The sequence below is a fragment of the Pinus tabuliformis genome, chromosome 6 (genome assembly GCF_031772625.1).
Source record: "Pinus tabuliformis cultivar Carrire ecotype Pingquan chromosome 6, CPIR1, whole genome shotgun sequence".
Classification (NCBI taxonomy): Eukaryota; Viridiplantae; Streptophyta; class Pinopsida; order Pinales; family Pinaceae; genus Pinus; species Pinus tabuliformis.
Window position 1 is genome coordinate 1,854,800,413 of NC_142292.1, and position 22,047 is coordinate 1,854,822,459.

The following is a 22,047-nucleotide window of genomic DNA, read 5'->3' on the forward strand; positions in this document are numbered from 1 at the left end:
TTCAAAATGCAGATGTTGGTCCACAGCGTCCAGCCAACCTCCGGCCTTATGATAGACTACATCCAGCTGCACCGGTACCGGCCCCACAGGACGCGGCTGCAGACGTACTAGCTGAGTTGGAGCATGATCTAGAGCGTCTCACGGCAGATATACCTGAGACTACTATGGACGACATTCCTATCAGGCTTCAGCGCTTCGTAGTCGCGGTCCCTGGACCGTTTAGGAGATTTTTGCGTAAGGTAGCCCGCGCAGTGGTGTCGTACAGAGAGCACCACCAGTGATTGACTAGTCACTTTTGTAGTCACATGTGACATTTTTGACTTTTTGTACTATCATTTTGCCGATCATAAGGTGTTTTCAACCTATGATCGAAGACGATGTATATATTTTTTGACACACTTCTATCTATATATATCACTATTACCGGCTTATCTTGTTTAACATGTATGATGAAATGTTTTTAAATTTACTTGCATGATTATTATAAATGTCTGTCCAACACTCGAGAAGCAATTGCATCTGCTAATGTATTCAAAGACCTTGGAATATGTTGATATTCAATGTAATCAAATTCACGTTCCAAGAGACGCACTCTCAAAAACAACCTTAATAACACAGGATTTCTAATGGCATAAACTCTATTAAGCTGTAATACAACAAGTTCAGAATCTAACCTCACTATCAAACGTCGAATTCCAAATGAAATAGATTCGGATAATAATTCAACCACTGCACTGTATTCTGCAATGTTATTCGTTGTTTGACCGAGGCTTACCCCATGCATAGAAACTAACTCGTCAGAGGGCGAATAGATAACCCAAGCTGCGGAAGAGATATTCCGTGTATTACGACAAGCACCATCAGCAAATCCAATGTATGTTTGGAGAGGCGTCGACATCTACAATATCAAGAGTAAAACCAAGATAAGCCAGAATAATGACGAAAAACCACACTCGCTAAGCTAAGCACACTGACTAAACTAACACACTTGCTAGCTAGAAAGGAAATCTAACCTATCTAAAAATTTCTCCATACCCATCATTTTAAGCATAATACCTCTTTAGGTAAAGTCCATTTCTGGGTTTACCCAAAGAGTCCCCATCAAAATCAACTAACTCATAAGCCCCTTTTGCTAGCTTTCGCTTTACAATGTAGGGCCCATGCCACATGGGAACGAATTTTCCGGCACCTAGCTTATCGTTAGCTTGATCATATAATAGTACTAGGTCTCCTTCCGAAAAACTTCGAGGGGTTACATTTTTATCGTACTGAGCTTTCATTCGTTTCGCGTGAGTCTCGATAGCTAAAGTAGCGTCACGTCGAGTCTCATCTAATTTAGCCAAGTATAATAACCGTTTCTCCTCTTCGGAAGTAGCTGGAAGTAATTCGACAGCCATTTGAAGTGATGGGATTTCGCATTCAATAGGTAACACAGCTTCTAAGCCATAAACTAGCTGGAAAGGGGTGAAACCTGTTGAATTTTTCACTGAAGTTCGATATGCCCATAGCGCCGAAAATAACATGTTATGCCAATTCGTTCGATGGATACCAATGATCCGTCGAATCATGATGACTAGAACTTTGTTGATTGACTCAACCAAACCGTTGGCTTGCGGATAATAAGGAGTAGAGCTATCGTGGCGCAAACCAAGCTGGCTTGTAAGCTCAGTCATCATGACGTTTCGAAAATGGCTCCCATGGTCAGTAATGATTGCTTGTGGGACACCAAACCTAGTTATGATATGATTGAATACGAAAACTGCAGCTGTCTTGCCGCTTGCGTCGAATGTAGGCATCGCCTCGGCCCATTTTGTAAAATAATCAACCGCGAGGATGATATACGCATGCCCCCCGGCCGAGTGAGGGTTACAAGTAATAAAGTCAATGCCCCATTTGGCGAATGGACCAGCGGCAATTATAGGGTGGAGAGGAGCAGGTGGAGCGCGCATCTTTCGATCAAACACTTGACAGTTGTGGCATTTTCTGACGGCAAGGATACAATCTTTAAACATAGACGGCCAGAAATAGCCAGCGCGCAACACCTTCTGAGCTGTGGCATACCCAGACATATGACCGCCACATGCTCCAGAGTGACAATCATTCAAAACTCTCTCAGCCTCTTCGTGAGTTAAACAACGTCGAAAAACTAAGTCTGCCCCCCGGCGATAAAGTGTATCTCCAATAATTCTGTATTGCTGGGATCGAAACCGAATTTTTCGACGGTCTTCCTTGGAAGCTTCAGGCCGAAAGGTTTGGGTTTGGAGATAGATGATTATATCCCCATACCACGGATCTAAAGTGCTAATAAGAAACAAAGATTCGTCCGCAATGGACTCCTCTGCCACAGTCTCTGTGTCAGCACTCGGGAAATCACACATCAATTCCGCAAAAACTAAAGATTTCTTAGACTTGGACTTCTCGAACTCCAAGTCGAACTCTTGCAGGATAACAATCCATTTAGAGTACTTGCCCCCTAGCAGTTGTTTTGTCAAAATATAAATCATAGGGTTGCAATCCGAAATAACTGTAGTTTTGCGGAGAAGAATGTAGTGACGAAAACGCTGGACAGCTTGAACGGCTGCCAGGGCCAATTTCTCCACATGCGAATATTTTAACTCAGTGGGATTTAAGGTTCTACTAAGATAATATATCACATGCTCTGCTTTGAATTCATCTTCTTGAACTAACACCATTCCAATGGTGGAATGCGAAGCTGCGAGGTATAAGAAGTAGTCCTGGTTGTAGTTGGGAGGATGCAATAACGGTGCATGGGTCAACGCGTGTTTTAATGCATCAAAAGATTGTTGGGCAATCTCGTCCCAAAAGAATTGTGCGTTCTGTTTCAACAACCGTGTAAAACCTTTAGTGACCTCGGCGTAGTTTGGGATGAATCGGCGTAAAAAGTTCGCTTTCCCTTGCAAACTTTGGAGTTGGCGCAAACTCGAAGGAGGAGGCAATTTGATGATAGCCTCGACTTTCGAGGGATCGACGCGAATGCCGGCTTTTGAAACAACAAATCCCAGCAATCGACCTGTTTCTATACAGAAAACACACTTGTGGGGATTCAACCGAATTCGATAATGCCTACACCTCATAAAGATTGCTCGTAGGTGGACAAGGTGATCAGCTCGATGTAAAGAATGAGCAGGCAAATCATCGAGATAGGGTTGCACAATGTGCTTGATGTCATGAAATGCATAAGACATCGCCCGTTGAAAAGTAGCGCCGGCATTCTTAAGCCCAAAAGGTAATTTGCAATAAGCAAATGTCCCCCATGGACAAATGAATGCCGTTTTTGGTTGATCGGCAGGTAGAATATTGATTTGATTATAGCCTGAGAAACCATCCATGAAGGAAAACATCTCACTTCCGGCACAATCATCAATAATTTGATCGATATAAGGCGTAGGATAGTTGTCTTTTGGACAAGCTCGATTGATATCCCTATAGTCGATACAGATTCTTATTGTTCCTTGTTTTTTATTGACGGGAACAATATTCGATACCCAATCCGTTAACGGGATCGGATAAATGAAACCTGCTTTCAACAGCTTTTCGACTTCTGCTTTAATTGCAGCCGCTTTTCGAGGGTGAATCTGACGCAACCGTTGCCGAATGGGTTTAGCATCCGGGTAGGTTTTGATTTCATGAACAACAATGGCAGGATCGATTCCTGGCATTTCCTCGTAAGACCAGGCAAACACGTCGCGGAATTCTTGGAATAGGGCCTTGTAAGTTTGGATTTCTTCTTCAGTACATGCGGCACCTATATGAATGTTCTCCTCGATTCCGGGCTTCACTGAAATATCAATGGGAATAGTACGAGAAATATTCCCTAAATTCAGCTCTGAATCAGAATGTTTCGTTGGATCCTGAGCGTCTTTGACATATTCAGCGGTAAAGATAGATGAAAAATCATTTTCAAATGCATCATCCTTAGGTAAAAACGAAGATCTGTGATGGAGATCTTCCCATGGTAGATCATCTACACTTAGGATTTCGCGAAGTTGTTCGTCAGATGACACTTCTTCGGGAAACGTTATCCGTTCTAAGGGTGAGGTGAAAAGTGACTCCTCACTGACCACATTCATTTGGTCGGTTTCGGTTGAATGAAAATCGGTAAAAGACATAAGAGCTTCATAAGCAATTTCATACGGACTCAACGGCATAACATCACCGAGTGAGTCTAGCTCAGAGTCAGAGGGAACATACCAAGGATCATCATAAATAATGTTTTCTGACGTGATCATATGAATTGTTGCAAACGAAGGGTCTGCATTGAGTGGAGGGAGAGGAAAAGTTCCCAGTAAACCGGAATCCTTAACTAAACCTACACCAATGTCCCTATAAGGGATTGTCGTTTTACCAACATGCTGGATAGTTTCTGAAGAGGTTGGGTCGGATGAAAAGTATGTCAGCTGATCAATAGTCACGATCTTACCGTTATGTGGAAACTTAATGACTCTGAAGACCGATGAAACGACCGCTGTCATAGCATATGACCAACTTCGACCCAAAAGAAGGTTGTAGTCTAGAGGGGCATCAACCACTTCCACATCCAGACTAACGGTTTTACCTTCGACCCCTATAGGCAATTCTTGTAGAATACCAAACGGACGGAACCCACGGCCATCAAAGGCCTTAAGGATGGTGGGGGATTGGTTCAACGAAGGAGAACCAAGCGATCTCCAACATTGAATCGACATAATACACGTAGAAGCTCCCTCATCAATCACAGTCCGATGAATAGGCCTGTTTTTGACTATCACTGGAATTTGGAAAGCCATTTGATGGGGGAGACGCGGTGTACTATTTTCTAGATCAAAGATCATTAGGTTCGGGTCCTGAACATCGACAGCTCCGATAGCCGACAAAAGCAATTTTCGTTGCGCTGGACATGATTGCAGCACTTCGAGTGCCGACATTGCTGAAGGTGAAACAGCTAAGTCTTCAACAATGTTGTAATTCTGGGCTGCTCTCGCATGTGGATTGAAAGCAGACCTTCGAAGTACACCCTTGGCGGGCGGCTTAATCACTAAGTCTGGGTTAGGTTTTTCGATCTGTAGTGGATCGGAACCAGGAGCTGAGGTTGATGGGTTAGAGTGAGAAGATTCTGCTTCCTTACCATCAACAGGAGCCTTACTACCATAATCTTGCGATCGAGTCGCAATCCTGACATGAGACATCATCAAAATGGGTTCTTCACTGGCATTCGAAGAAGAACCTATCATCTTATTCTCCTGCTCTGGAAATGGATTTTTTAACACAGCAGGAGTGGGAGAACCTTTGACTATTTTCACTACCTCGGCCCGATGAGGGCAGTCTCTCGTAAAATGATCTTCTTCACAAATGAGACAAGGATAATCGAGGTTTGCGCTTTTCGTCATTGGTTTCCGACTTTTCCGTTTTCTCCTTTGGAGCCTTGTCTGCTTTAGCCTTCTTCTTTCCTTTCTTCTTTCCACCGTTTTTTGGTTTGGCCGTAGATGACTCTACAGCGTGAATGTCGGCGGTAAGTTCAGGAGAAGACTCTCCTGTCGGAGAATCAGGCAAAGTGATAATTGGAGTATTGAAGCCTTGGAAGACTTCTTCTTACTCTTCGTAGTCACGATACCAATCATACCATCAGCGGCATGAGATCCCGAAGGAGCAGCAGCGATTTGGTTTGACTTTGGAAGATCCGGAATTTTCTCGTGTAACGTACCCGACTGAGTGTAAACTAAGTCAAGGTATTGTGCCTGAGCAATGACTTGCTCCTCAGTAACTACTCCGGCCTTAGCTACATCTTCAGTAATTCTTGGTAATAATGATTTGACAAACCATTCAGCTAAGATTTGGTCCGGGATAAAAACTTTCACTAATCTTCTTCGACGTCTCCACTCATGGATGTGATCAGAAATGTACGTGGATGTCGATTGTTTTAGCGAAGTTAATAATTCTGTACCATTATCGTATCTGACTGGTAACTGAAAATGAGTTAAGAACGAGGTAGCTAACTGGCTAAAGTTGTAAAAAGAGGCCCGTGGTAACTCAATGTACCACTTGGCTGCGAGACCAATGAGTGTACGCTGGAAAAGACGTAAGCGGATGGAATCATCTGAGATGGAATTTGATGCACACCAGAGGTGGTAAGTCATCACGTGATTAGACGGATCCTCTCCAGACTTACCTTCGAACTTGGGTATATCGCTGGGCAACTTATTTGGCATTGGCGGCCAGAACTGAAGATATTGAATTGGATCGTTCGTTAGGCGCGTCAAGTCGGGTAAATCTAAAGTCGCAATAAACGGTAACTGCCGGTTAGGATCTCTAAAACTCTGAGTCACAATACCAGCCCCAGGAGGAGGATATCCAGGATAACTAGGAACAGGAGTCGCATTTGGGATATTATATCCTCCTGGAAAACCAGGATTAACCGGACCGTACTGGGGTTGCTGAGGTTGTTGATAAGTGTACCCAGGATACGGTTGATACTGGTAAACCGGTTGTTGGGCAGCTTGCCCAGGTTGATACTGTCCCTGGTACGGAGGTTGAACAAATTGAGGTTGAGTAGTAACAACCGTACTTGTACCAGGTTGGCCTGCAGGCATCTGGACTGTGGTTTGAACCGTAGGTCCAGACAACGGTACAGATGTCTGAGGAGTGGTTACAGGGACAGTAGAAACCGGAGCTGCCGATACTCCAGAAGTAAGCATGGTAGATGAAGCGGTAGTTGCTGCAGCCGTGTGAGGTGGAGTACCAGGTGCAATTGGCGGCTGAGTAACTACAGAAGTTACAGGGGTCTGAACACTTGACTGGACAGGTTGCGGTTGCTGGGGTGGACCAGGAACTGCAGGTTGTCCTGCTTGAGGTACCGACTGTATACTTGGTTGCGACATCTGTTGACCCTGTGACGGATCCCATGTTAACATTCCAGGGTATTGACTCGTAACAGGTTGAGGATACTGAGATCCATAGCCGTATTGAGGATAGGGTTGATAACTGTAAGGTGCAGTCCCATATGATTGCCCTTGAGGTGGTTGATAACCTTGACCAGGGTATTGACCCGTAGGTTGATAACCTTGAGGTAAATACGAGTACTGGGGTTGACCTTGACCTTGAGGTTGGTATCCTTGAGGTTGATACCCTTGGGGTTGATACCCTTGGGGTTGCCATCCTTGAGGTTGCCATCCTTGAGGTTGATATTGATACTGAGGTTGACTTTGGGGTACATATTGAGGCTGGGGTTGATACCCTTGGGGTTGATACCCTTGAGGTTGCCCCCCAGTCACGAATGAAGTACCTTGAGGTTGCCCCCCAGGCATTAACGAAGGTTGCCCCCCAGGCGGTAATTGGCCACCTTGAGGTTGGTTAATGGGAGTTGAACCTGACATCATATAAACATCACCTATACTCAATGGTACATTACCACTGTTTCCAACTAATAACCCATGATCAATGGGTTGAGGAGATGCTCCCGCAAAGGTACCAGAAAGTGATTGATACCCAGTAGGAACAGAAGGACCGCCATGTAAAAATGATTCAGGACTTTGCGAAAACACAGATGACTGACCAGACATATTTACAGGAGAATGAATTCCTCTAGGTGGAAAAGGAGTACGAGGTGTAGAAAAACCTACTGAGTTGTCTAAAAAATTGGTTAATGCAAGGTACCAAGATTCACTTCTAGGAGGACTGTAAAAGATGGATTCACGCTCCCTTAGATCAAGGGTAATTAGATCTTCAGAATCAGAAACGCCTATTTCTTCCTCTGGAACAAGTTCTTCTATAGCAATTAATCCAACAGGAAGATTTTCGGTGATAATTCTTTCTATTCTTGGTGAATCAGGAACACTAGGAGTTGGAGTAACAGGTTCGGAAATTTCAGGTTCTTCGCCTGTTTCACTGGCAGATGAAAAACTACCAGCAAGCTCGGAAACTGTAACAGCTTCGGGATTGTAACCTGTTTCTAAACTTTGGTAATCTGGATGGACTACCAAGGAAATTCTCCTTCTTCAGGTGATCCTACTCTACTGCCACTAGGAGGAGTTACAAGGACCTTTAAACCTTCTAAATTACTGGGGTCGTCTCGAGGAGGTGAACCCCTAAGTTCACGGGATCTTCTCAACAATTCGGCCACAGAAACAACTTCAGGAGATTGGCCCGCAATTCGACGGGACCGTCTCGGTAATTCCGCCACAATTAATGATTTTTAACTACAACACACGAAAACAAAGTAAAAAATTTCAAATCAAACCACCTAAAGTCTTCTAAAGAACCAAACAAATTTGAAGCACACGCCTAAATAATCTAGAGCGTCAAACCACACACAAACAGTAGTCTTCCGGACCAAAAGCGCTAGTTGGTGATTAGGCCCAACCTCGCAGGATTCAGTACAGAAATGGCGGGTGGAACAGTTACCCCGGCAACCTGCTTAATGAATAGACTGGACCAAGTTCCTCCACTTTAACCGTCTCGAAGTGAAGCGAACCCCCCAGAAAATCCAAGTGAGTATAACCGACGTCTGCTCCAGGTACAGTGGGACCTTCCCTCCACCGTCACCTTGGGTAGAATCCTAGATATTATGGCCACTAAGGTTACCAATCACAACAATTACACCTGGGGGAACAGTCTAAACTCCGACAGCACGCAAGGGCAGAGTAACAAGCTCAATCCCCTTACCGGCTCCTTGACAACAATCCAAGGTTTACCGATAAGTGACCCCTGGCTCCTCGACAATGGTTAATCCGAGGTTTACCGTTTGTAATACGTACTGTCTGGCGTCGTTCCCAACGAGGGAGGAATGATCCCCTCACTGGTTCGGACACGAGCTCGTGCTTCTCCTTTAAGAGGAGCTTTCCCAGAATGTAACTGAAACAATTGGATTTGTTCTACTCAAGATAGACTATCTGTTTGGTTTTGTAGTCTTGGAGAGTTAAGTACTCACCTACTCCAAGACCCTAGCCTAAGCTATGTTGGTGCTTTAGAGCCCTAGAAAATAAAAATTACTAGATTGATTTTAATTTAAGCGTTACTTTTAAGGTTGTTTCTTAAGTCAAAAGGTGATGGAAGTGAAACTAGTGGTGTGTTGACTCGACTCGAAACCACTACAAAATGCACCTAGGATGATTTATCCACTACTTTACTTTTTCGATGAATTGCTTAACTAAAAAGTTGAGAGAATGCAATCTTTATAAAAGCAACTTCTTAATTGAAGACAATCAAAGAAACAATTCGTTTTTCCAAGCATAAAAACATAACCTCTCTTTACATGCACGAAAAAACTCTTTTCTTCTTTCAAAAACAAAAAGCTACTTGAAACAAGACTTTTTAAGAAGATGTTTTTGTATTTTTCTTTTAATAAAGCAAATAAATCTAATATAACCAAAAATCAATCTTAACAACTATTAAAATCTATGAAAATCCACTCATAAGCAAACTAAAGGCAAATTTATTCTAAGCAATCTTAACGAGGCCAAAACTAACAATGATTATTCTAAGGTGTTTTACTTGATCACAATCAAATCAAGGACTAGCTTATTGCAGAACCAAAAACTAGCCAAAACAAAACTCTAATCTTTTTGTTCTTTTTGTAAAATGGAAATCAATACTTTATAAACAAGCAATTCGAAATTTGACCCAAAACAACTTAAATGGCAAGTTGCTCACACAAGGAGACTTTACGACAGGCCCGACTTCTAAGAAGGTTGACTAACCAGAGAGATCTAAGGCTGGACAACTTTCTACTATCAAAGTCACTACAAAACCTATCCAAAAATCAAACCCTAGGTCTAAACTTCGTTGAAAACCACTAAAACACTCAAAGCTCACAAAACAAGTTCAGGTGAAAATTCTTGACAGGGTACTAAAGGATCTGGGCAGAAAACACTAAGGAAAAACAAAATCTAAAAGCAATTTAAAGCAAAAATGGAATTTTCTTGAATTTTACAGGAAGACGCAGGCCACCCATTGTCACAGGTGCAGGCCCGCTCTGTGCAGACGGCAACAGCGCGTCCAAGGACGCACTGTGCAGTACTCAGAGGGTGCGTCCTTTTGGAAAAAGGAAGAAAAACCAAATCTAACTAAATCTAAAGCTAAGCCACCCAAATACTAATTCTCACAGTCAAAAACCAGAAAATAAAAATGATTTTCTCAAAGCAAAGTTCATATAAAGGAAAAGACTCTCTCATTAATGGATTCCCCAGCGGAGTCGCCAATTTGTCACACGGAATTTGTCAAGGGTGCGGACACGACTGACCTTCCGAGAAGTCTAAAACGTTCTAATGACAAACAAGACAAAATGGAGTGATCTTTCTCTAAATACACCTTTTACAACATGAAAACTACAAGTGTTTAGGCTTACCTTATTCCAAAACGCTGTTGTTGAAGTCCGTTCTTGACGATCCGGATGAGCTCCTCCTTCAAGTCAATTCCTGCAACCACAAACAATCAAACAATTACCAAGCACTTGCATTTCATATAATAAAACATATATTCAACATGCAGACCAAGGAACACATGAAATAACTCATTAACACAAGCTATTGAGAAAAATAAACCAGTTTGTATTAATAACGAAACAAAGAAACTCTTACAACCTGGCCTTGGTGTTGTGCAAGTTCCTCCCAGGGTCCATCAAGGGTTTTCCTCTACTTTGACAAAGCTCACCCACTTCCAAGTAGAATCAAGTGAAGACAATCTCTCCTCACAAAGGCTCTAATGGAAGACCTAAATCCTGCAGCATTTACCCAAAGAAAATGTATAGCTCCAACCTCTCCTCCCTCTGGCTCAATGTCTTTATTTATAGTGCTGTAAAGAGGTTATTCAGGTCCACTATCAATGGGATAATCCCCCTCTTTGGGTGGGATAGCTCCCTTATTGATGGGATAAGTTCCCCCTTAATAGAGATACATGAACCAACTGGAGGCGCATCCATTTCATCAAACCGACCTCTAGAATGTTCTAGAAGTAACCACAAGTAACTTTTCTAAGATGAAACTCGCGCATTTTGCCTTTTACAGAAGGACACACCTGTCTCTTAACATACAGAGCGTCCATGGACGCAGCTTTTGTGAACATGGTCAGCGTCCCCACAGGTAAGGCTAGAGAGAACCTGCGACCCCAGAGATAAACATAGTTTTTACAAGACTTTCTCTCTTCTTTGAGTTTGAGATGGATAACAGAGGCATGAGACTTGCCTAAAAGGGGTAGCATGACTGTTGATTTGAGCCATACTAACTGTAAGTAGTCAAGGTGACATTTTTTAGTGTAACACTTTGTGTGCATTGATGGTGAATGATTTTTCATCCTTGAAAAGTTGATACTGGTTGGATTTCTACATGAATATTTCATCTCACATGTACATTTAGGGACTCCCAAACATGACTCTGCATACATCAAGGGGAACCACATCTAGTTCTACTTCATCAATAAAATAAAAATTGATGGAAAATCTAATTTTGCACTATTTTACTACCTTCATCTCTGCGTATTTATTTACCCATCCCAGTGGATATGGGTTTGGATGATCACAAAATTCCAACCCCAACTTCTTGACCAGCTCTCCTGCAATGAGTTTCGCCTGTGATCCTTAGTCAAACAGAGCATGAGACTTTTTCTTCTTGACTTGTATCTTTATATGGAAGAGTTTGGTCATTTATTTCTCTTCCTGACATTGAAGGCTACTCAGACACACCTCATTCCACACTTATGTACAAATGATCTTCTCATCCACGTCTGAGCTTCTTTCAATTTAGTTTCTTGAATCAGTGGCCATGAGCTTTGTCTTCTTATTTTGTTTTTTTGTTCTTTAGTTTTAGCTTCAGATGCAACTTCCAACACTTCTCCTTTGTATAGACATAAATGTTGTATCGGTTGTAGTTGTTATTGTGATATTTACACTGGTGTAATATGGCTACCTACTTTTTACCTTTTCCCCCTTTTTCCTTCTTCTTTTCCTCGTTAGAAGCTTTATGTTGCTCCTTTTGCTTCAATCCACTTGATGGTTCCTTCTTCATGCCTATGATATCTAGGTACTGTGCCTATACACAGGCCTCATCCATTGATTTATGCTTGAAAAACATCACTTGCTCCCGTAGATGGTGGTGTAGAGCCCCCAAATACTTGAGGATTACATTTGGGTTCTTTGCGGAGATACCCAACATTATGGCCATCTTTATGAACTCTATTGTATACGCTAACACACTTTGTCCCAACTTTTTCCTAAAGTTGTGCCATTGGATCCACTAGTCCTCTACATACCCACTAGGGTAAAAATGCGACTAATCCAAGATATTTTACTTATAGATGCATCAGAATTATAGGTAACATAGCTTATTAACCATTGAACTTAAAAGAACATAAAGCAATGCGGAAATAACAAGATAAGTATGAAACCATGACACAAAGATTTGATTACAGAGTTCATCCAATTTGGACTACATCTCCGGGCCCTGCTCAATAGTGGGGAGGCCTTCATTCATTAAGTGGCATAAAAAGAGATAAAAGTATAGGAAACAATCATTTACAATCCTTATACCTCCAAGCTGGAAGATGGACAAAGAATGGAGAGCCCAGCTTCAGAAACAGACAGTACCACTGAAATCTTGGTGAAAAATCATGCAGAATCGCTTATCCGAACACCCAATCTGGAGAAATAAAACTTTTGCACCCTCTCGGAACCTCCCTGTCGCTCAAGGCGAGGTTCCAGCCTATTTCAAAGTCAGGTTACTACTATTCAATGGTTTTTGAACTATGCCAGTCTCCCCCTTTTCCTGTGCTAATAGTCCAATATATATACTTGGTGGCTAACTCCTCAATTCCTGAGAAGTTCCAAACAGATGACAAGTATTAGCAGGCGGGTTTGTTTTGGGCAGAGAATCTTAGGTCCTACATAGTACATGACAATAAACCTTTCAAACATGGAAAAAACTTCTTTAACCACACATTTAACCAGACGGATTTTAATATCGACGTTTCCCATCGGTGTACAGATCCAAGCCTTTATAATAAGTGCCCTGCAATAACAGTGGACCCGAAGGGCTATTAACACAATACATAATATATTGGGTCCCAGAGCCTCATTGCAAATCACAATCGGCAGGAACCGAGGTTGGTACTCCATACGACTACTCCCCTTTGCAAATTGCGATTGTGATATATCGCATCACAACTTGACTCTATTGGGGCTGATTCCTCAAATCTTCCCTCGCAATCTACAATTGTGATGTATCACATCGCAACCTAGCTTGCTCTGAGGCTGATTCTTTAACTCTGAATGCCTCTGATCTGTGATTGTGATCTCATAAATCGTAACTCGGTATTGCTGGGGCCGATTTTCTTAAGCCGTGACCTCTTCTTTCTGCGATATGCGAGACCAATGGCGGCCTACCACTTGGCACTTCCCCATTCGCTTTGAGTTTTGCCACGTCACTTCCTCCTACCACATGTCCAAGTCAAACTTGATCTTTGACTTGCTCTAGCGTCTTCATATGAATTCATATTTGAGTGTCATTCACACTGTTGGAATCAGGATAATGAGCACTTCGATCCGATGCCAAGTTTACCTAGACTCTACCACTTTGATTTTTGAGCCTTGTTACCATGCCACTGATACTTTTTTAAAGATCCATCTAGATGAATCCTCCCCACTAAGAGCTTTCGGACCGCCAAAAGCCCTTTTAGGCAATTGGTAAGTGAATAAATTTCTCCCTCACTTTTTCTTTCTCCATCCACTGATATTTACTCGGATGCATTCCTATGAAGCTCACATGAATATACTCCACATCTCCCCATCATGAAGTTCTGGTTTTCTTATCAAGTATGATATCTTCAGGAAACTTGTCTAGATACTCTGGTGCAAAATTGTCCACTGTAGGAATCTGTGCAAACTCTTTGATATCCATAATCAATGGAGGTTCATAAAGATTCAGGTTTTCAACATTCACTACTCAGTACATTTTTATATAAGCGGGCAATTCAAGATGAAAACCATTGTCTCCAATCTTTGCCAATATGGTGAAGGGACCATATTGAATGGGTCTCAATTTCTTCCATTCTCCCTTCATTCTATCCCTGTTGATGTGGAGCCATACCTTGTCCCTAACTTGAAACTGATGGTTAACTCAGTGCTTATCATGTCGAGCCTTATACTGAGCCTGACTCTTCTCGAACTGCTCCTGTGCTGCTTGATGAATCACCTGTATCCACTGAATAAAATTTCGTGCTTTGTCCCTATCATCTCGTCCATTGCCATCCTCATCTTTCCCAAAGACCATGTCTAAGGGATCCCTTGGTAGATAACTAAAACATGTCTCGAACGATGAGCTCTATGTGGATGAATGTGCTGCTCGATTGTATGCATGCTGCACATAAGGAAGTTGTTCATCCCACAACTTGGGATGTTTTCCACAATAGCCTCATAACAAGTGTACCACAGTGCAGTTGACGACCTCTGTCTTCCCATCGGTCTGTGGATGAAATGTCGTACTTCCTTTCAGCTTAGTGTCCATCATTCTCCACAAGATGGTCCAAAACTATCCAAGAAAGAGAGACTCTCGATATGACACAATAAATGTTGGCAACCCAAAATGGACCCAGACATGCTGCAAGAAAAGATAAGTAGTCTGCTCAGTAGTGACCTACTTTTTACAAGGCATTAAAATACACATTTTGATAAAACAATCCACGATGACATACAAATAGTCGTGACCTTTCCTAGATATAGGAAAACCACCTACGAAATCCATGGACACACTTTTCCATGGTCGACTCAGAATAGGGAGTGGTGTGTAGAGCCCAAGTTTTCTATTAGAGGGCTTTGAAACATAACACAACACACAACCCTTTACAAAACAAGTCACAGTGTCTTTCATATGAGGCCAAAAAAAAACCTCTGTAAATGACATAATTTTTTTTCAACCCCAAAATGACTAGATACAAGAGAGGTATGAGCCTCTTGGATTCCATGTACCCTTTCATCTCATGTCCTACTATAAACAAGAATATCGTCTAGATATAAAAGCACAAAATTTTCAAGAAAAGCCCTAAACAGATCATTCATTGCCCTCATAAATGTGGCTGGAGCATTGCACAGTCTAAATGGCATCACCATCCATTCGAACAACCTCTTGGTTTTGAATGCAATCTTCCAAATGTCCTTTTCTGCAACTCTAACCTGGTGATATCCACTACGCAAATCCAGCTTTGTAAAATAGACAACATTTTTCAACTGATCTAATAATTCATCAATGTGAGGGAGAGGGTATCGATTCCTCACCGTAATTTTGTTTAGTGCCCTGTAGTATACACAAATTCTCCATGTGTTGTCTTTATTTGGCACCAACACGTTCGGTGAGCCACACAGAGAAGATCTCAGTATGATGACCCCTTGATTTAGCAACTCCTGCACCTGTTTCTTGATCTCCTCCATCTCGATAGAAGCCATCTTGTACATGCCAATATTCGGCAAAGGAGCATCCTATTGTAAATGGATCTCATGTTGGATTTCCCTTTTGGGGGAAATCCTATCGGTTCCTGAAACAATCCATCATAGTCAGAAATAATTTCAGGCAATTCTTTCTAATGATCAGGATCACAACCTTTGAAAGCGTTAGCCGTCTTAGCCTCTTTCGCTCTCATGACTACCATGAGCATGCACCCTTTGCTGGAATTAACTAGTTGTTTAATCTATCCTGCACTTACAAGGCTAGCACTAACTTTTGAATGATGAGCTCGACTATATATTCTACCCCGTCTTTCATGAGGTGGTATTTATTTTCATGTCGAAAGAAAACTTCCTTTCTGTCATATAGATATAGATTTCCCAAGATAATTCCATATATATCCAAAGGAACAACATCAAACTCTTCCTCATCAACTGATTTGGAAGCAATAACAAATCTGGCCCTACACTACTTGGTTACTTGTAGTTTTTCTTTATCGCTTACCCAACCAAGCGGGTATGGACTTGGATGAGGCTTAGTTTCGAGGCCTAACATTTTCACTAAGGACTCTAAGATTAAATTTTCTTGGGAACTTGAATCAAATAGAGTTTTCACCTTTGTTGTTTTATAATAACCCTAATGTGGAATAATTCAATTCTCTTTCACTCATTACTTACAGGCTCATTCAAATAACTAGTACTTGCAATTGAATTAAAATTATTACTAACAGAAAGAGTACCTCTTACACCCACGACTGTGATCAATTTCTCATCACCTGAATCTGATCCAAGGTCTTGCTACGTTTTTTCCATTGTCTTCTGCTTGCCCTTTCCGCTGAATCTCTTTGATCTCAACTTCGGATGTAGCTTCCAACAATGGTCCTCGTCATGACCTTCTCTCTTGTAATGAGTGCAAGATAGCGTAGTTCCATCCTCTTTCTTGGTTGCGACGGTCTTTATATCCTTCCCCTTGCCTTTCTTCTAGAATTTTCCATGTTGAGGTTTGAATGGTGTTTTCTTGTCTTGATCATCTCTGTCATTCTTGCCTCATCTTTCAAGATGAATGGCCTTTACACTAGCCGCATCAATCGTAGTAGGCTCGAACAATAACAATGAGTGTCTTATGTAACTATGTAACGCACCAACATACTTAGTTACAATCTCGGGCAAATCTAATGAGATGTCCAAATTCAATGGTTGTTTCCAAAATTCTTCAGTGAAGCTTTGCACATTTTGGCCTTTACCTTGCCTTAGATATTTCCATTCCAATAGTGCCTTTTTTTAATAACCCAAAGGGTAAAATTGGTCTTTCAATTCAGAAATAAAACTAGACCAAGAGGAAAGAAGGCTACCCGATTTTTTGTTACACTTTTGCAACTTTCTCTTCCACCAAATGAGAGAAGTACCACTCAGTCGAAGAGATGCTAACTAGACCTTTGGCTCATCTTCTTCGATCTGCTGAATCCGACAGTAGACCTTTATCTGTCTTATCCAATTATTAATTTTTTATGCACTACACTCTCCATTATACATGGGCAAGTCAAAATTTACATCTAGCTTGAAGAATGGTCTCTTAGATGTATGTTTGGAATCTCGATTAGAGTGATGAGAACTATCACTTTGTTGTAGCGGCTACAACCACCCTCCAAAATTTTGTCCCTCACCAATTTCATAGCATCCCTTGAAGTGTTTCGCTTGATGACTGCACACACTCGAGTTCACTCCGTGAGCTCATGTGGGTCTTTACATTCGCCTTGCTTGTCTATTGCACTCAAGTCTCTGCATGTTGATGTCTAAGTCATTCTTGCGACCATGTTCTGGTTATGCTCAAAGTCTTCACTTCGTATGTGATTGTTGTGTGCGCCATGAAAGCATCCGTCGCACTCACACACAGAGTCACATTCACTATCGCACAAGCGTCATCTCGATCATGAATGATCAATGACGAGTGTCGCGCTTGTCACTGGCATCGTAAATCAGCCATGTTGAACATGTATGTCTCGATGATTTGGTCATTTCGTCGTCAAGTCATGCGAGTGTGTGTTCGTATGGTCACCTGTGCATCTTTCAACTGTTCACACACTTAGTCATTTTTTGCTGAAGTTCTGACGACCAGACTCCTCACTGATAGCCAGACCATCACCCTGCCTTCGACTTGATTGACTGTCAACCAGAAAAGTGCAGAAACACCAAGCTAGTTCTTTCAAGTTGTGTTTCCAACAAGCAGCTCAAGTGACACTCATGCTGGCCACCTGGACAGCCGACCGGCTACTCATCTCAGAAATCACGCAGTGCTCATGAGCAGGTCTCCAGTTGCCCATCAGTCAGCTCATCTCAGAAATTGCACAGATATGATCAGTAGGCCAGCCTCCCAGCCTTAGTGCATTTTTCCAACCACTAGCTCCCAGCAGTAGACTGCCTGTTCCCTCCAGGAATTGTGTAGTTTCTGCTATCAGTGACTGAGAAGCCAACTGGTAGTTCCCTCTAGGAATTGTGCAGTTCTAGTTGCCAGTGACCCCAGTAGCCAAATGGCAGTTCCATTTGGGAATTGCGCAGATTTGGCTGCCAGTGACCCCAACAGCCAACTGGCGGTTCCCTCTGGGAATTGCAAAGATCTAGCTGCTAGTGACCCCAGCAGCCAACTGGGAGTTCCCTCTGGGAATTGCATAGATCTAGCTACCAGTGACCCCAGTAGCGAATTGGTATTTCCCTCTGGTAATTGTGTAGATCTAGCTGCTAGTGACCCCAGCATCCAAATGGAAGTTCCCTCTTGGAATTGCGAAGATCTGGCTACTAGTGACCCCAACATCCAACAGGCAATTCCCTCTGGGAATTGCATAGATCTGTCTGCCAGTCTCCCAGGCAGTTCCCTAGAAAAGTTGCGCAATCCTTGCTTGTTGACCCCTCATGCAGCTTGGCCCGTTCCTCTGGAAATTTGCGCAAATTTAGCTGTCTAGCCCCTTCTGACCGTTTGTTCCAGAAAATGCGCAGAGCATGCCTACCTTGCCTTCCAGTAGCCCAGACTATCCCTCCTAAATTTTTTGTAATGTTGCCTCCCAGCCAAGCTAGACCTTGTAGTCAGTCACTCTCGACTCAGATTGTCCGTCTCCATCCTTCAGTGACTCTTGTGCATTTTTCATCAGCAACTGCCTGGAGCCATCATCCTGCATCACAGCCCTGCTACCTCTCCTGGTCACCTGCATCCGAATGATCATGTGTCATGGTAGACTAGGAGGTTTTGGATTTGATGTTGTCTCGTCATGAGCAACTCCAGGTACAGGTACACCAACAAACATTTCAAGACGATGAACAGGATGAACGAAGGGGAGAAAATGCAGATGGACAGGTTCACCAACGGATGAAAGAATGAAGCATGTGAAGCAGACGAACGAACAAAGGATGCGAAGTGGACAAACAAATGAAGCATGCGAAGCGGACAAACGCAATGACCATGCACCTTCACGAACAAGTGAACCTGTCAAGCCTTCAAATCAAGGAACAACATGCTAGAGCTTCATTAAGAAAACCAAGGACCATTGAAGACTCCGCGCACTTCACCATGTGGAGGTGAAGCTATGATACAAAATGAAGACATCCATCACTCAACAACACTATATCTCAACATGCACTCTAGCAGCGACATGAATGTACTAGCATTGTCCTGTCAAGTCATGTTGAGTCAATTCATGAGTCATGTTGCCCACATCTCCACTATGGGCTTCTTGTCAATCAATGTGATGTAACATGGAAGTCCAAGAGACCCACTTGTTGAACATAGAGTCATGTAAGTCGGAAATTCAGAAGTCGAATGGTCATGAGGGTAGTCAAATAGCCACAAGTCTCAGTTTCACCCTTGGCTATAAATACCCCCCTCATTTTTACATGAAAGGACTTTTCACCTCAGCTCCTCCCACATAACCAAGAGAGTCTATAATCGTTTCTTTGAGGAGTAAGTAGTGGCTCCAACACCCCGCTAACAGGGTTAATGATGTATGGTGTAACAATGTGTCTTGGAACTTTTGCTTAATTCAGAAGCCTGTTAACAGGTCAACACATTTTCATACATGTATTTTATTTGTTGTAAGACTGAACTTTAACACTTGTAATGCATGTTGCTTTAACCATGTGTTCTACATCTGAACTGATTCATTTGTTTTAATGCATCATCTATTAATGGAAATGTGTTGTATATGTTGTTAATGATGTCCTGTCTTTGTCAACTACTCTTCCGGACATCAGACAGACCTTTCACATGAACCTTATTGCAACAACTGTTGCACTCGTCTTAGAATAATCCGTGAGTATTGTACATGTTATCTTACCTTGTATGTTGTGATAGCTACATATGAGTGGATTGCTCCATCAGAAGCTGTGCATGTCCTTTTGTGTTGTGTGTCCCTAGCTGAGTTGGGACTGATCCCTTTCAACCTAGAACTCACCTTCACTCTATTCTCCTCACATTGAAAGAACCATTGACATAAGTACACTTACACTCATGAGGCATGCGAACCTCACTTCTCAAAGATAAAGTGAACCACTATCCTGTGCTGACAAGCAAGAGTTGAGGAAAATCCTTAAGACAATAGAAATAGGGCCATCATACCAGATGGCACTCCCACACCAAACGGTGTGAGGTCTAGTTGGGACTTCATACCGGGGTGATCCCCTGAATGTTGGCGGGTCTGGCACTGTCAAAATTTTTGGCGCTAGAAGGAGGGAAACCAATTCTACATGGTTAAAATTCCCCTCACACTCACTCATCAACCATCTGGTCCAGGAAGTAACTCGCAACCCCTCTCTCACGACTCTGCAGTTGGTTAATCCTCACCTCCAAGAATTGAACACAAAATTTCATATCAACACCTTCATTGCATCCGTCCCATCACTCGCTAGTTCACAAAAGTAGTCGAACTGATCCCAGGTGTACAATACCTTCCACATGCATCTAGGAAGCCAAAGGCCACTCCCACAGGAGTGGTTGTATCATCGGTGGAAGAAGCAGTCCTTGCTACTCTTGACAGTTTGGAAGAAGATATTGAAGATGGAGAGGAACCTCCAATCTTATTTGAAGATGAACAAGGCACTCTTGTGGTCTTGGGATCGAACTCTGGTATAGGAGGTGGAGGGGAAGGTAGTGGAGGAAAAGACGAACGAACAGACTCCAATCTGAAACCATCAGATTCGAACAGAAAGGAAGAAGACGAAGAGGACGGTTGACCCAAATCTTGAATGGATGACTCAGGGACCATTCACTCTCCCGCATGTTCTACACAAGATTCTGAAGCGAACAGAGAGAATGAACATCAAGTTTAACCATGACAGCGCGGTGAAGGCAGAAGACCACTTAGACAACTTATACCTATAGCTGCAAACCCTTGAGTATGTTATGACGACATAGCATGTGGATTGTTTCCATGTACCTTGGATGGCCGGGCAGCTGCTTGGTATCACAGCCTTCCACCCAACTCCATATAGAACTGGGGTTCTTTCAAACGTATGTTCCTTGAAAAGTTTGCTGATGACAAGACCCCAACCATGCTACTCAAAGAACTGGGAAGCCTCAAGATGGAGGGAAAAGAGAAAGTGAAAGATTTCAATAATAATTTTATGCGTATCTTGAACAAGTTTGCAGTAGACACCAAACCTCATTACTCCATCACTGTCGACTATTATACATCCGCACTACCAACCACCATTACGCAGTTCGTCAAGTGAGCTGCGAAGCCAACATTGTTAGAAAGCTGCGAAGAGGCTATTGCTGTTGAGAAGGACTTGCGTGCCATTGGAGTCATCAAGGATGACGAATCAATGAAAGACTCCAAGGATGCGAGAAGAAAGCCCCAAGCAATGGTGAGCAAGGGTAGAGATAAGGAAGCAACTGATATTGAGACCCTCACTCGCCTTGTCAAGAACTTGACCACTGAAATGTCTGAACTCAAGAAACGGAAGACAGACACATTCGCGAACAGTCATCCACCCAGACAAAGACAGGCAAGCAATTCATCAACCAGCTCATTAAGCAACAGCCGGTTCGGCTCCAGATCTGTGTAGAAGCTTATGTTCCAACTCGATCAATACGATGATCCTAAGTATTCTTCCTTCCATGAAGAATTTCATCCCAATAACTATTGTTCAGATTGGAAGCGAGTTGTTACCTCTGTCTGTACTCATACACTCGATGCAGATGGTGACATACAGGAGCAACCAAAAGATATCAATGATAATGAAGAGGTTGCACCTGATGAAGCACCCAGTTCTGGGAATGTGGTGAATGCATATCAGTGCTTGCAAATAGTCTCAAAGACGAACACCGAGAAGAAGGCCCCAAAGAAAAATGATCGATACAATCTTAGGAGTATAGGGGCTCCATCGACACTTGAGGAGATGTAAGAGAAAGTGAGACCACTGATATAGAAGGTTGATCCACCAGTTGCCTCAAAGAAACAAACACAAAGAAAGTTTGGAAAGAAAACAATGGATAAGAACACATCTGTGAGCAGCAAGTTGCAGAACAGTCCACCAGACAGCACGAGAATCCGTTCCACCCCGGAAACCTCGGTGAGTCTACCACCTCTAGATTACAACATAGTTGAGGACATGAAGAAAACTCAAGCGAACATCAGTTTGTT